The sequence below is a fragment of the Spermophilus citellus genome, assembly GCF_964194105.1.
Source record: "Spermophilus citellus genome assembly, chromosome: 9".
NCBI classification, from domain to species: Eukaryota; Metazoa; Chordata; class Mammalia; order Rodentia; family Sciuridae; genus Spermophilus; species Spermophilus citellus.
The window spans coordinates 50,303,910-50,316,281 of NC_138191.1; the positions used below are offsets into that span (position 1 = coordinate 50,303,910).

The following is a 12,372-nucleotide window of genomic DNA, read 5'->3' on the forward strand; positions in this document are numbered from 1 at the left end:
CCAGGCAATCCTGTATGTGCCCTCATATGACCTATGAAGAATGGATCTTTTCGGTCCCAGATTAGACTTTGTATAGCGGAAAACAAAGAGAAAACAGTAGAAGAAGGTGAGATCCTACCAGCATCTTCAAGGGATACTATAGCATTAACTACATACTGACTATCAGAAAATAAATACAGAATCTTTAAACATCATAAAAGCTTGTAATACTGCATTAATCTCTACTTTTTGAGCTGATTGTTTGGGTACTAAAAATGTAAAAGTTTGATCAGGAGTAACTACTGCTGCTGTGCCATTGTTTGACCCATCAGTGAATATATTTGGAGCATTTATGATAGGGGTTTTTCTTGTCATTTTTGGAAAAACTACAGGATGCTTAGACCAAAAAGACAACAAAGGATTAGATGGTAAGTGATTATCAAATGAAACACTAGTTTTACACATGATTATTCCCCAAGTATTTAACTCATTAGCTAACTCATCAATTTGATCCATAGTATATGGAGTGATAATTTTATTGGGAGAAATCCCAAATACTCCCTTTGCTGCTTTTATTCCTTTGAGTATTAATTGACCTACAGCCTCAGGATATCTAGTAAGAATAGTGTTAGGAGAATAAGATAAATGTATCCACAATAATGGACCTTCCTGCCAAAATACTCCTGTAGGAATATTTTTTGTTGGTAGTACAATAAATAATAAAGGCAAACTTATATCAATTCTATCCAAATGCATATTTTCCATATATGTTTCAATGATTTTTAATGCTTTTCTTGCTTCAGGCGTTAACATGCGGGGTGAATTTGGATCTGATGGACCTTTTAGAATATCAAATAAAGGTCCTAACTCTCCTGTTGGTATGCCTAGATAAGGCCTTATCCAATTTATGTCTCCCAATAACTTTTGAAAGTCATTAAGTGATTTGAGTTGATCTACTCGTATTTGAATTTTTGGTGGACGGACCATGGTTGAGGATAATAGAACTCCTAAATAATTAATTGGAAGATTTAATTGTACTTTATCTATTGCTATCTCTAGATTATAATTTTTCAATAAGTTTGTAAGTGTGGCATAACATTCTAGTAATGTGTTTTTATCTTTATGTGCCAATAACACATCATCCATATAGTGAAATATTTGTAGTTCAGGATTTTGGTTTCTAAGTGGCTGGATTGCTTTATTAACATAAATTTGACACATAGTTGGGCTGTTAGCCATCCCTTGAGGGAGTACTTTCCATTCATATCTCTGATCAGGACCTTCATGATTCAGTGCAGGGATAGTAAATGCAAAATGTGGACTATCCTCGGGATGAATTGGAATTGAAAAGAAACAATCTTTAATATCTATAGCTAAAACATGCCAGGTTTTTGGTAAAGCAGACAATTGAGGAATCCCTGATTGAGCAGGTCCCATAATAACCATCTCATTATTAATGGCTCTTAAATCTTGTAATAATCTCCATTTACCAGATTTCTTTTTAATGACAAAAATGGGAGTATTATGGGGGGATACGGAAGGTTGTATATGTCCTTCCGCTAATTGTTGTCTGACCAAGTCATGGGCTACTTGTATCTTTTCTTTAGTCAGGGGCCACTGAGGAACCCACACTGGTCTTTCTGATTTCCAAGTAATTTTGATTGTCTCAGTGGCCCTTTCTGAAAACCCAATTCATGTCTATTTATTTCTTGATCTATTTGAATAGGTGCTGTCATACCTTGTTCTTGTTCTCTTAATCTTTTTTCTTTCTTAAAGCCTTGTTTAGCCCTAGTAGTGGGTGCGTTAGGATTGATGTTATTTGTTAATGTCAATCCTAATTGACCTAGGACATCTCGTCCCCATAAATTTACGGGAAGATGATCCAATACATAGGGCTGTATAGTTCCTTCACATCCTTCAGGATCCCTCCAATCTAATACCATAGCACTTCTATGGGGATTTGTTGCCACTCCTAGGCCTCGAAGCGTTTGAGTGGCTTGTTGTAATGGCCAACGTTTTGGCCATTCTTGACGAGATATTATGCTGAGGTCAGCACCTGTGTCCAGCAGCCCATTAAAGTCATGTCCTTGAATATTTAATTTTAGCATTGGGCGAGAATCTAAATTCAAAGACAGCATAGCCCAATCTACACCTGTGGAGCCTAATCCCTTGGAACCTCTTTCTACATTACAACTGGAAAATTTATCATGCAGGCTGGGCATTATTAATAACTGTGCTATTCTATCTCCTGGTGAAATTACTGATATACCTCTTGGAGAACTAGCTATAATTTTTATTTAACCCTCATAATCGGGATCAATTACCCCAGGACTTATCATAAGTCCTTTTAGTGTAGAAGAACTGCGTCCCAATAATAAGCCTACTGTTCCTTTGGGAAGAGGTCCTTTTACTTCTGTGGGAATGATTTGAACTCCCATCTCTGGAGTTAGTACTGCTCTGGCAGAGGAGCAGATGTCCAGCCCTGCGCTCCCTCTAGTTTGTCTGATGAGGGATTTAATGGATAATGTGTCCTGGGCACTACCTTGATGGTGCTGTTGGGTTCCTCCATTGCCCCATATATTTGTGGTTTTGGGCCCCGGGGCATTGGGCCCTCTAGTCCGTTTTTTGGCAATGGAGCTTGATACCTTTCTCCACGATATCGTGGGTAAACACTTGGTCCTTGTCCGTTTTTTGATAACGGAATACCCTCTATGGTGGTTTGAGAACGGCACTCATTAGCCCAATGTTTCCCTCTATGGCATCGTGGGCAAATACCTGGTATTCTATTCCTTTGATATCCAGCTTTGTTAAACCCTCCTCTTACGGGGCAACTCCTTTTAAAATGTCCTGTTTGATTACAATTATAGCATGTTTTTGGCCTGGCATCTAAAGCCTGTTGTACTGCTGCTAAGACTTGCCCTTGTTCATTAATGTCTCTACATAATTTAATATATGTGTTTAAATCTTCATGTCTCCATGGTCTAATGACCTCTCTGCAACAACGATTTGCTTGGTCATAAGCCAGTTGTTTTATAAATGGCATTACCTGTTCTGTATTACCAAATATCATAGAGGCTGACTGAATAAGTCTATCTACAAATTCAGCATAAGGTTCATTAGTTCCTTGTATTACCTTAGATAATTGACCTTGTAAGTCTCCATGCCCCTGTAAAGTTTTCCATGCCCTAACTGCATCTACAGCAATTTGTGCGTATACGCCAGGGTCATATTCAATTTGCTGTCTTTGACCCTCATATGGTCCCTTTCCCAATAGCATGTCCATATTTCTTTGAGGGTAACCAGCTTCTGCATTTCGCCTAGCTGTCTCCATGCAAAATTCCTCATTGGCAACCTTCCATAACAAATATTGTCCTCCGTTTAGCACAGATCGACACATGTTAGCCCAATCTGCTGGTGTCATGTCCAAGTTGGTAACAGATTCGACCATGCTTATTGTGAAGGGAGCTTGCGGCCCATAGGTCGTTACAGCCTCCTTTAATTGCTTTATTGTTTTGAAATCTAAAGCACGGTGAATTCGTTGCCCTCCTGCCTGCTCAAGTACAGGGCATGCTAATCTTTGGGGTCCTGCCTCAGAATTCCGTCCATCAACTACGGGAGTTGAGGGCTGCTCAGCGGTAGATGGAGCTGTTGGTTGAGTTACGCCCTCTGGTGATAGAACGGAGTTAGTAGCAGCCTCCTGTTGTAATTCTCCACCTGATGGCTGCTTTTCCTCTAAGCTTGCTTTCTTTAAATTCCCCTCTGTCTGACTAGCTTGAGAGACCTTCTCGTTTGCTTGACCTAGCGTTTTTTCTACCATAGTCTGGACCTCTAACAATTTACTTAGCAGTTTTTCGGTTTGTTTTTTACTGGATTCTAATCTACTATAAAGGTAACATAACCCAATAAGATAGCATAAAACAAAGCCGAAACAGAAAGAAACAAAAACGGAACAGAGAATGGTTGTATCTATTTTCTCTTTCTCAGGGCCGAATAACTTCAAACCTTGAGCCAACCATTTTTTCCAGTTCGCCTGAGAAAATTCTAGGGCTAGGGAGCTTGAAATAAAAACAAAATAAATCAAAACAAGAACACATTGTTTTTTGAGATAGTCACCCATCCTGTCGCCTTCCCTCAGGGGCGAGCAATTATACTCACCTCTAAGTTCCAGGCGTTCCCCGTGCGGGCCGCCAAATGCCGCAGTCTTGGCTGGGCACAGAATCACGAGCCACTCAAGCAGGAACAAAACTTTATTTTGAAAAAGCCGCCAACACTCTCAGCACCAGCAAGCCAAAAACCGGTCCTCCCACGCGGGCGTCTGACCGGAACCGCGCGTCTCCCGGAACCGCCGGTCTCCTGGGACCACCTCCGGAATTCCCTCCTACTATCCTTCCCCAACCAATGGGAACTCTCCATGAGTCCCCGTAACATGAGTCCGGTAGTAGGCCAAGGTGAACAGCGGGAGTCCAATTTCCATATGAATGTAAATCTTAGCATAATCAAATCTCAGTGGCTAGCTGGCCGTCACTTTACAACCAAAGGTGCCATACATCGTATTATTTGCTTGTGGCTCCTAGCAGTATTTCAAGAACTAAATTGAATAGAAGTGGTGATAGAGGGCATCCCTGTCTTGTTCCAGATTTTAGAGGGAATGCCTTCAGTTTTTCTCCATTTAGGATGATGCTAGCCTGAGGTTTAGCATATATAGCTTTTACCATGTTGAGGTAAGTTCCTGTTATCCCTAGTTTTTCTAGTGTTTTGAACATAATGGGATGCTGTACTTTGTCAAATGCTTTTTCTGCATCTATCAAGATGATCATATGGTTCTTGTCTTTAAGTCTATTGATATGGTGGATTACATTTATTGATTTCCGTATATTGAACCAGCCTCGCATCCCAGGGATGAATCCTACTTGATCATGATGCACAATTTTTTTGATATGCTTTTGTATTCAATTCGCCAGGATTTTATTGAGAATTTTTGCATCCAAGTTCATTAGAGATATTGGTCTGTAGTTTTCTTTCTTTGAAGTGTCTTTGTCTGGTTTCGGGATCAGGGTGATGTTGTCCTCATAGAATGAATTTGGAAGAACTCCTTCTTTTTATATTTCTTGAAATAGCTTGAAAAGTATTGGTATTAATTCTTCTTTGAAGGTTTTGTAGAACTCCGCTGTATACCCATCCGGTCCAGGGCTTTTTTTTGTTGGTAGTCTTTTGATGGCTTCTTCTATTTCTTCTTTTGTTATTGGTCTGTTTAAATTGTGTGTGTCTTCCTGACTCAATCTGGGCAGATTGTATGACTTTAGAAACTTATCAATATCTTCATTATCTTCTATTTTATTGGAATATAGGGTTTCAAAATACTTTCTAATTATCTTCTGTATTTCTGTAGTGTCTGTTGTGATATTGCCTTTTTCATCCCGTATGTTAGTAATATGAGTTCTCTCTCTTCTTCTCTTCGTTAGCATGGCTAAGGACCTGTCGATCTTATTTATTTTTTCAAAGAACCAACTTTTAGTTTTTTCAATTTTTTCAATGTTTTTTTGTTTCAATTTCGTTGATTTCTGCTCTAATTTCAATTATTTCTTATCTTCTACTACATTTGCTGTTGTTTTGCTCTTCCTTTTTTAGGTTTTTGAGGTGTAGTGTGAGTTCATTTATTTGTTGGTTTTTTCTTTTTTTGAGGAAAGAACTCCAAGAAATGAATTTCCCTCTTAAAACTGCTTTCATTGTGTCCCATAGATTCCGGTATGTTGTGTCTGTATTGTCATTTGTCTCTAAGAATTTTTTTATCTCCTCCTTTATGTCTTCTGTAACCCATTGATCATTCAGTAACATATTGTTCATTTTCCATGTGATGTAGGGTTTTTCCTTCCTTCTTTTATCATTGATTTCCAGTTTCATTCCATTATGATCAGATATGGTGCATGGTATTATCTCCACACCTTTATATTTACTGAGAGTCGCCCTATGGCATAATATATGGTCTATCTTTGAGTAGGATCCATGTGCTGCTGAGAAGAACGTGTATCCACTTGATGATGGTTGATATATTCTATATATGTCAGTTAAGTCTAGGTTATTGATTGCGTTATTGAGTTTTATAGTTTCTTTGTTCAGCTTTTGTCTAGAGGATCTGTCCAATGGCGAGAGCGGTGTGTTGAAGTCCCCCATAATTATTGTGTTGTGGTCTATTTGACTCTTGAACTTGAGGAGAGTTTGTTTTATGAACGTTGCAGCACCATTGTTTGGTGCATACAAATTGATAATTATTATGTCTTGATGGTGGATGGCTCCTTTTAACAGTATATAGTGTCCTTCTTTATCCCTTTTGATTAACTTAGGTTTGAAGTTGATTTTATTCGATATGAGTATGACCACTCCTGCTTGCTTCCGAGGGCCATGTGAGTGGTATGATTTTTCCCAACCTTTTACCTTCAGCCTGTGTATGTCTTTTCCTATGAGTCTCCTGAAGGCAGCATATTGTTGGATTTGTTTTTTTAATCCAGGTTTCTAGCCTATGTCTCTTGATTGGTGAATTTAAGCCATTAACATTTAAGGTTACAATTGAAATATGGTTTGTAGTTCCAGTCATGTTTATTTTTTTATGTATTTAGTTTGGCTAGTTTTTCCTCTTTGGTTATTTTTCTCCCCCTTTACTGAGATACCTCCCACTGTTAGTTTTGGGCACTATTTTTCAATTCCTCTTCTTGTAGTATTTTGCTCAAAATGCTTTGCAGTGCTGGTTTTCTGGCTGCGAATTCTTTTAGCTTTTGTTTATCATGAAAGATTTTAATTTTATTGTCAAATCTGAAGCTTAATTTTGCTGGATACAGTATTCTTGGTTGGAATCCATTATTTTTCAGCGTTTGAAATATGTTGTTCCAGGATCTTCTCGCTTTCAAAGTCTGTGATGAAAAATCAGTCATTAACCTAATTGGTTTACCCCTGAATGTAATCTGCCTCCTTTCTCTCGTAGCTTTTAATATTCTCTCCTTGTTCTGTATGTTGGCTATCTTCATAATTACATGTCTTGGAGTTGGTCTATTATGGTTTTGGATGTTTGGGGTCCTGTAGGCTTCCAGGATTTGGCAATCCATTCCATTTTTCATCTCTGGGAAGTTTTCTAGGATTATTTCATTTAATAAGTTGTCAATTCCTTTGGTTTGAACCTCTGTGCCTTCTTCTATCCCAATGACTTTCAAATTTGTTTTTTTATGAGATCCCATATCTCTTGGATAGATTGCTTGTGAGATTTAAGCATCTTTTCTGTGTTGACTATATTCTTTTCAAGTTGATAAACTTTGTCTTCATTATCTGATGTTCTGCCTTCTACTTGATCTAGTCTATTTGTAATATTCTTGTTAGAGTTTTTAATCTGGTTTATGGTTTCTTGCATCTCTAGGATTACTGTTTTTTTTTAAAATCTCTATCTCCTGGTAAAGCTCATTCTTTGCAGTTTGAATTTGTTTGTTTAGTTCGTTTTCAAAATATACTTTCAATGCTTGGACTTGCTGTCTCATGTCTTCTCTGATATTCCGTTCCATCTGAGTTAGGTATGCCTTGATTTCTTTCCCTGTCCATGTTTCTGATGCTTCTAGGTCCTACTGTAGATTTAAGTTGTCCTGCATTGTTTGTAGTCCTTTTTTCCCTTGTTTTTTCATGTTGTTCACGTTACTTTCCAGCTCTGTTGGACTGCTTTGTAACTGCTTTCTCCTATACATTTGTTTTGGCTTTGTATATCTCTGTTGTCTCTCCTTTGTGGTGGGAGATTATGTCTAGAAATGTTGGGCTTTATTGTACTTTAAAGCTGATTCATTCAATTCATAAAAGGCTTCCAGGTTCTGTATGCATATAGTGATTTGTTGTTTGTTCTTAGGACTATACGTTTAGGTTAGGTGCTATGATGGTACGAGGGTTAGTATGTCTTGGCTACTTTGGAAGATTGCTCTACTGAAGGTGGATACTAACAGGCAATTGGATCAGGGTGTTGGTAGTAGCTAGGTATTTAGGAGCCCTATAGACAGCCTCGAGACATTCACCTATTTGCATTTAGACAATTACATGTAATGGAAGACGTAATGCTTGAGATGAAAGTTGGGGGGTAGGGGAATGAAGGTGCTCTTAAAAAGAAATAAGGAGAGAGAGATAGATAGATTAGAGGAGAATGAAAAGAACAATAAAACTTGAAATGGGAAAGAAAGAGAGAAGGAAAAGGGGAGAAAGGAACAGAGAGAGAAGAAAAAAAATATTGAAGTCTTAGAGATCCATTTTCTTCTCTTCCAGTAGGTGGAGCTGTGCCCTCTGAGTGGAGCTTCTGCTCTCTACCTGCCCCTAGCAATCCCTGTAAGGAGTCTCCTGGGAGTCTCTCAGACTTGTCAGTCCAGAGCCTTTTCACTTCTTGGGCCCTTACCCCCCTTCCTCCTGTCAGCCAGCCAGCCAGGTCCTGTTCACCAGAAGTGGTTCCCCAGAGATCTAATTACACTTGCAGCCCCACCACGTGTCCCATTTAAGCCCCAGTGCTGTGGTAAACTGGCGGCTAAGACCTTGGGAGTCACCGTGGGTGATATTAGGGGTCGGGGGTCGGGGATCCCCTCTGCTTCCCTACAGACACGACCCCTGAGAGGTCCATGAAGTTTCCTGGCTGCTTGTATCTGGATGGGGAGGGAGTCACACACCTGCTAAAGTGGATTCTGCTGGGAAGGAATTCTGTCGCTGAACTCCAATGACATCACCTCTCTGCTATGGCGGGCCCCAGGCTCCTTGCTGGAGTGTCCGAAGGGAGGGGTGGGACTGGTCCGTCCCGGTTGGCTTCAGCTCCCAGCTCGCTATTTCATGAAGGCTTGGCTAAAGACTTCTTCCTGCCAAGCTGTGTCTCAGAGGCTAGCGGGACCTAGGTATGTCTGCTGTGGGCAGACGGGCCTCCAGCCACGCGCCACAGTGCGTGGACTGTGGCTGGCGGATCTGGACCTCTGCGTCTCGTGGGGCAATCCAGAATAGCAAGTAAGCGTCTAAGTTGACTTAATAAGCCACAAGTCTTTTCTCTAAGGTGATAAGAGCATGAGTTGTTATTGACACATTGGCTTATTCACAAAGTTCTTAAGTCTATTAGATGCAATGCCAAGTTCCAACCTCTAGATGCCGCTGCCAGACAGTGCAAACAGAGCAAGCAAGACAGCAAGCAGAAAGCAAATGGCGGCTCCCACGGAGTGAATTTTCCGCACAGAAACCAAGGCCCAGCAAAAAATCCCAATCCACAAACTCTCCCGGAATAAAAAATATTCGAAAAGCGGGGCGCAGTGAGCTTTCTTTGCCTCGGGTACTTACACATTACACATTCAGCTTCTCTGCCCAGAGCAAAGCAAAAGAGGAAGCAGATGGGAGCAAAGCACCTCAGGCTCTGAGCAGCAATGCATCCAGGAGCCAAGCATCTCCTTTTCGATCTCTTTGTTCTTCGTGCTGCTTGGCAAAGGGATCCGCTATAGATTAAGGGTGAAAGGAACTCTAACAAGCTTCGCGAAATCTCACTTAAAGCCGCTGCTCTGAGCACCACGCTCAGCACTTCAGCAACCCCCGGTACGCAGCGGCCATGATTATCCAGGATTTCTCTTTAAAGTGTATTAAACATGGTTGCTATGGTCTGAATATGTTCTTTCCAAATGAGTATGTTGTGACAATCACCATTGTGACAGCAGCCAAAGGGACAATGAGACTTACTATACTCTCCAAATCAACTTAAATAAATTGTTTCTTAATTCTAATGACATGTATGTTTTCACTGGTTGATAGTACAGGTAGAAAAAGTATGTAAAGTGATTAATAAGTCAAAACATGTGATTAGGTCATGGGGCTCTATATTTTTAACAGAATGAATGCCCTTATATTAGAGGCTTCACACATCATTCACATCCCTTTCCCCCCCTTCTGCTTTCAGTCAACTGATGATGCAGCAATACACGCCACCTTGGGCAATGTGAATATACTTAGTGTGACTTAACTGTACACTTCAAAATGGTCTAAATGGCAAATTGTAAGTGTATTTTACAATAAAAACATGGAAAGATGCATTTTCTATTGTTCAGTGTTTCCTGCTATTATTTAGTAATCACATTCATTAAGAGCACTAACCAGCCAGGCACAGTGGCTCATGTCTGTAATCCCACTGGGAGGCTGAGGCAGGAGAATTGCAAGTTCAAAGCCAGCCTCGGCAAAACAAAAGCAAGGTGCTAAAAAATTCAGTGAGACCCTGCTCTAAATAAAAAACAAAATAGGATTGTGGATGTGTGCTGAGAGCCATTGCCAAGTAGGAATGACGCATGGCAATTTCTTTGTCAGCCTACCCAATGTTGCTTAGAGGAAGGACTCTCCATATTGGACCCAGGTCATTTGCAGTGACATTGCATGTATGCTTGAGTAAAGGGACCTTGCTCAAGGACCAGGGCGGATCCAGGTTTAGGGTGTATCCTGCTGAGATTAGGGAGTATCCCGCTCCCTGGGTTCAGGGCTGTTCCAGGTTTAAGGTGTACCCTGCTGGGAATAGGGCGTATCCTGCTGCCTCAGTTTTGCCCGCTCTTTGAGTTCCCATTGAGTTCTTGCGGGATTCAGAGAGTATTTGGGATTCAGAGCCCAGTGGATTTGGCCCAGAATGTGAATTTCCCCAGAACGTGATTGTAGAGTGCCAGTGTGAGTTCGGGAATAAAGAATTGCTGTTTGAATCTACAAGGCAGTGAGTTGCTCGTGATTTTGTGCCCAGCCAGACTGTGGCAGATGTGGCTCTCTGGTACTCCAAAAAAGAAGCACTAATCAAAGTTTCACAACCCTGTATTTGAGATTCAATTCTGCTTGCTGCATCTCTAAAAACTAAAAGCATGTCACTTAGCTAAGCCTCAGTTTCCTCATCTGTAACACAGGAATTATAAAATGCTTCCTTACCCATTAGAGGTTGCTGTGAAATTTCAACTTGGTAAAGTCTAAATACACAAAGCTCAATAAATGTTAGCTCTGATTTTATTTTTAAGTTTTCAAACCAATTTGATTCTTGTACTTTGTAGAAGGAAGGCTAAAAATCGGCTTTAGCATTAAAAAGGCCATTTGTTCATTTCTCCTTAGTCCTTAATGTTATGGAGAACTATAAGACAACATGCCCTAAAACCCATTTCATATCATAGTCAAGTGATGAGCCCATGTGTTGATCACTGAGTCAATAGTTAATAATCTTAAAGTATCATACTCCAAGAGGCAACAATTTCAGAGAAGCCACAATAACTTATTGTACTTGAAATAATTTACATATAATAATGTGTGTATAAACCTGTACATATAATTTTTATCAAGTATAATATGATCATACAAAAACATTGACTCACAATATAGTTCACACATACCAAAGAAGGCTATTTTATTTTTGTCCCTTTTACATCATATTTTAGGCAAGATGAGGAAACCCAGAAAATAACAGGAATGGACTAGTTTATAAACACTGGGTATTTTATAAGTGAAACACATTCAGTCATCTACATCTCTCAAATTGCAAACAATGTGATTTAGTATACTCCCAAAATAAACTTAAATAAATTATTGCACAATTCTAATGACATATACGTTTTCACTGGTTGATAGTCAGGTAGAAAAAGTATGTAAAGTGATCTATAAGTCAAAACATTTCATACAAAAGGATTTTTTGGGGGGGGAACTGGAAATTGAACTAAGCGACACTCAACCATTGAGCCGCATCCCCAGTCTTATTCTGAATTTTATTTAAAGACAGGGTTGCTAAGAGTTTTGTCATTGCTAAGGCTGGCTTTCTACTTGAGATCCACCTGTCTCAGCCTCCCAAGCTACTGGGATTACAGGCATACATCCAAAGGAATGGTTTTAACCAAACCCTCATAATGTCAAGAGAAAATGCATTGAAATTAAAAATATCTGAAGCACGCATTTTTAAGACCATTATAAAAAATACAAAAAAGGTTAAAAATGTCATAAAATAAAAATTTATACAGATAAAGTTAAGGGGTTAAAAACTATCAAATGTATTAAAATCATCTAAAGCCAAATAAGACATAATTTATCTATATAATTTAAATTATAATATTATATAAATGTATTGCATATTATATACTACATATATAATATAAATTAAATACATTTATATAACATTCTAATTTATATTATATTATACATAATACATTTATTTTATCATATATATACACAATAAAAATATATAAATTATATATATAAATTTTATGTATATTAATATATAAATATATTATATATTCATATTATATATTCATAATAATATATTATATATAATTTATATAATATTTACATAACATACTTATATATTTATATAAAAATTATATATATTAATATATAAGTATATGCATTATATAAATT

General features: G+C 38.7%; 1 protein-coding gene across 1 annotated transcript in view; it reads right to left on the reverse strand.

Moving 5' to 3' along the window:
- The window catches only part of SLC35A3 (solute carrier family 35 member A3), a gene marked incomplete at its 3' end in the record, with an annotated part of 131,451 nt that overhangs the window by 59,801 nt on the left and 59,278 nt on the right, over positions 1-12,372 (reverse strand). The window lies entirely within an intron of this gene.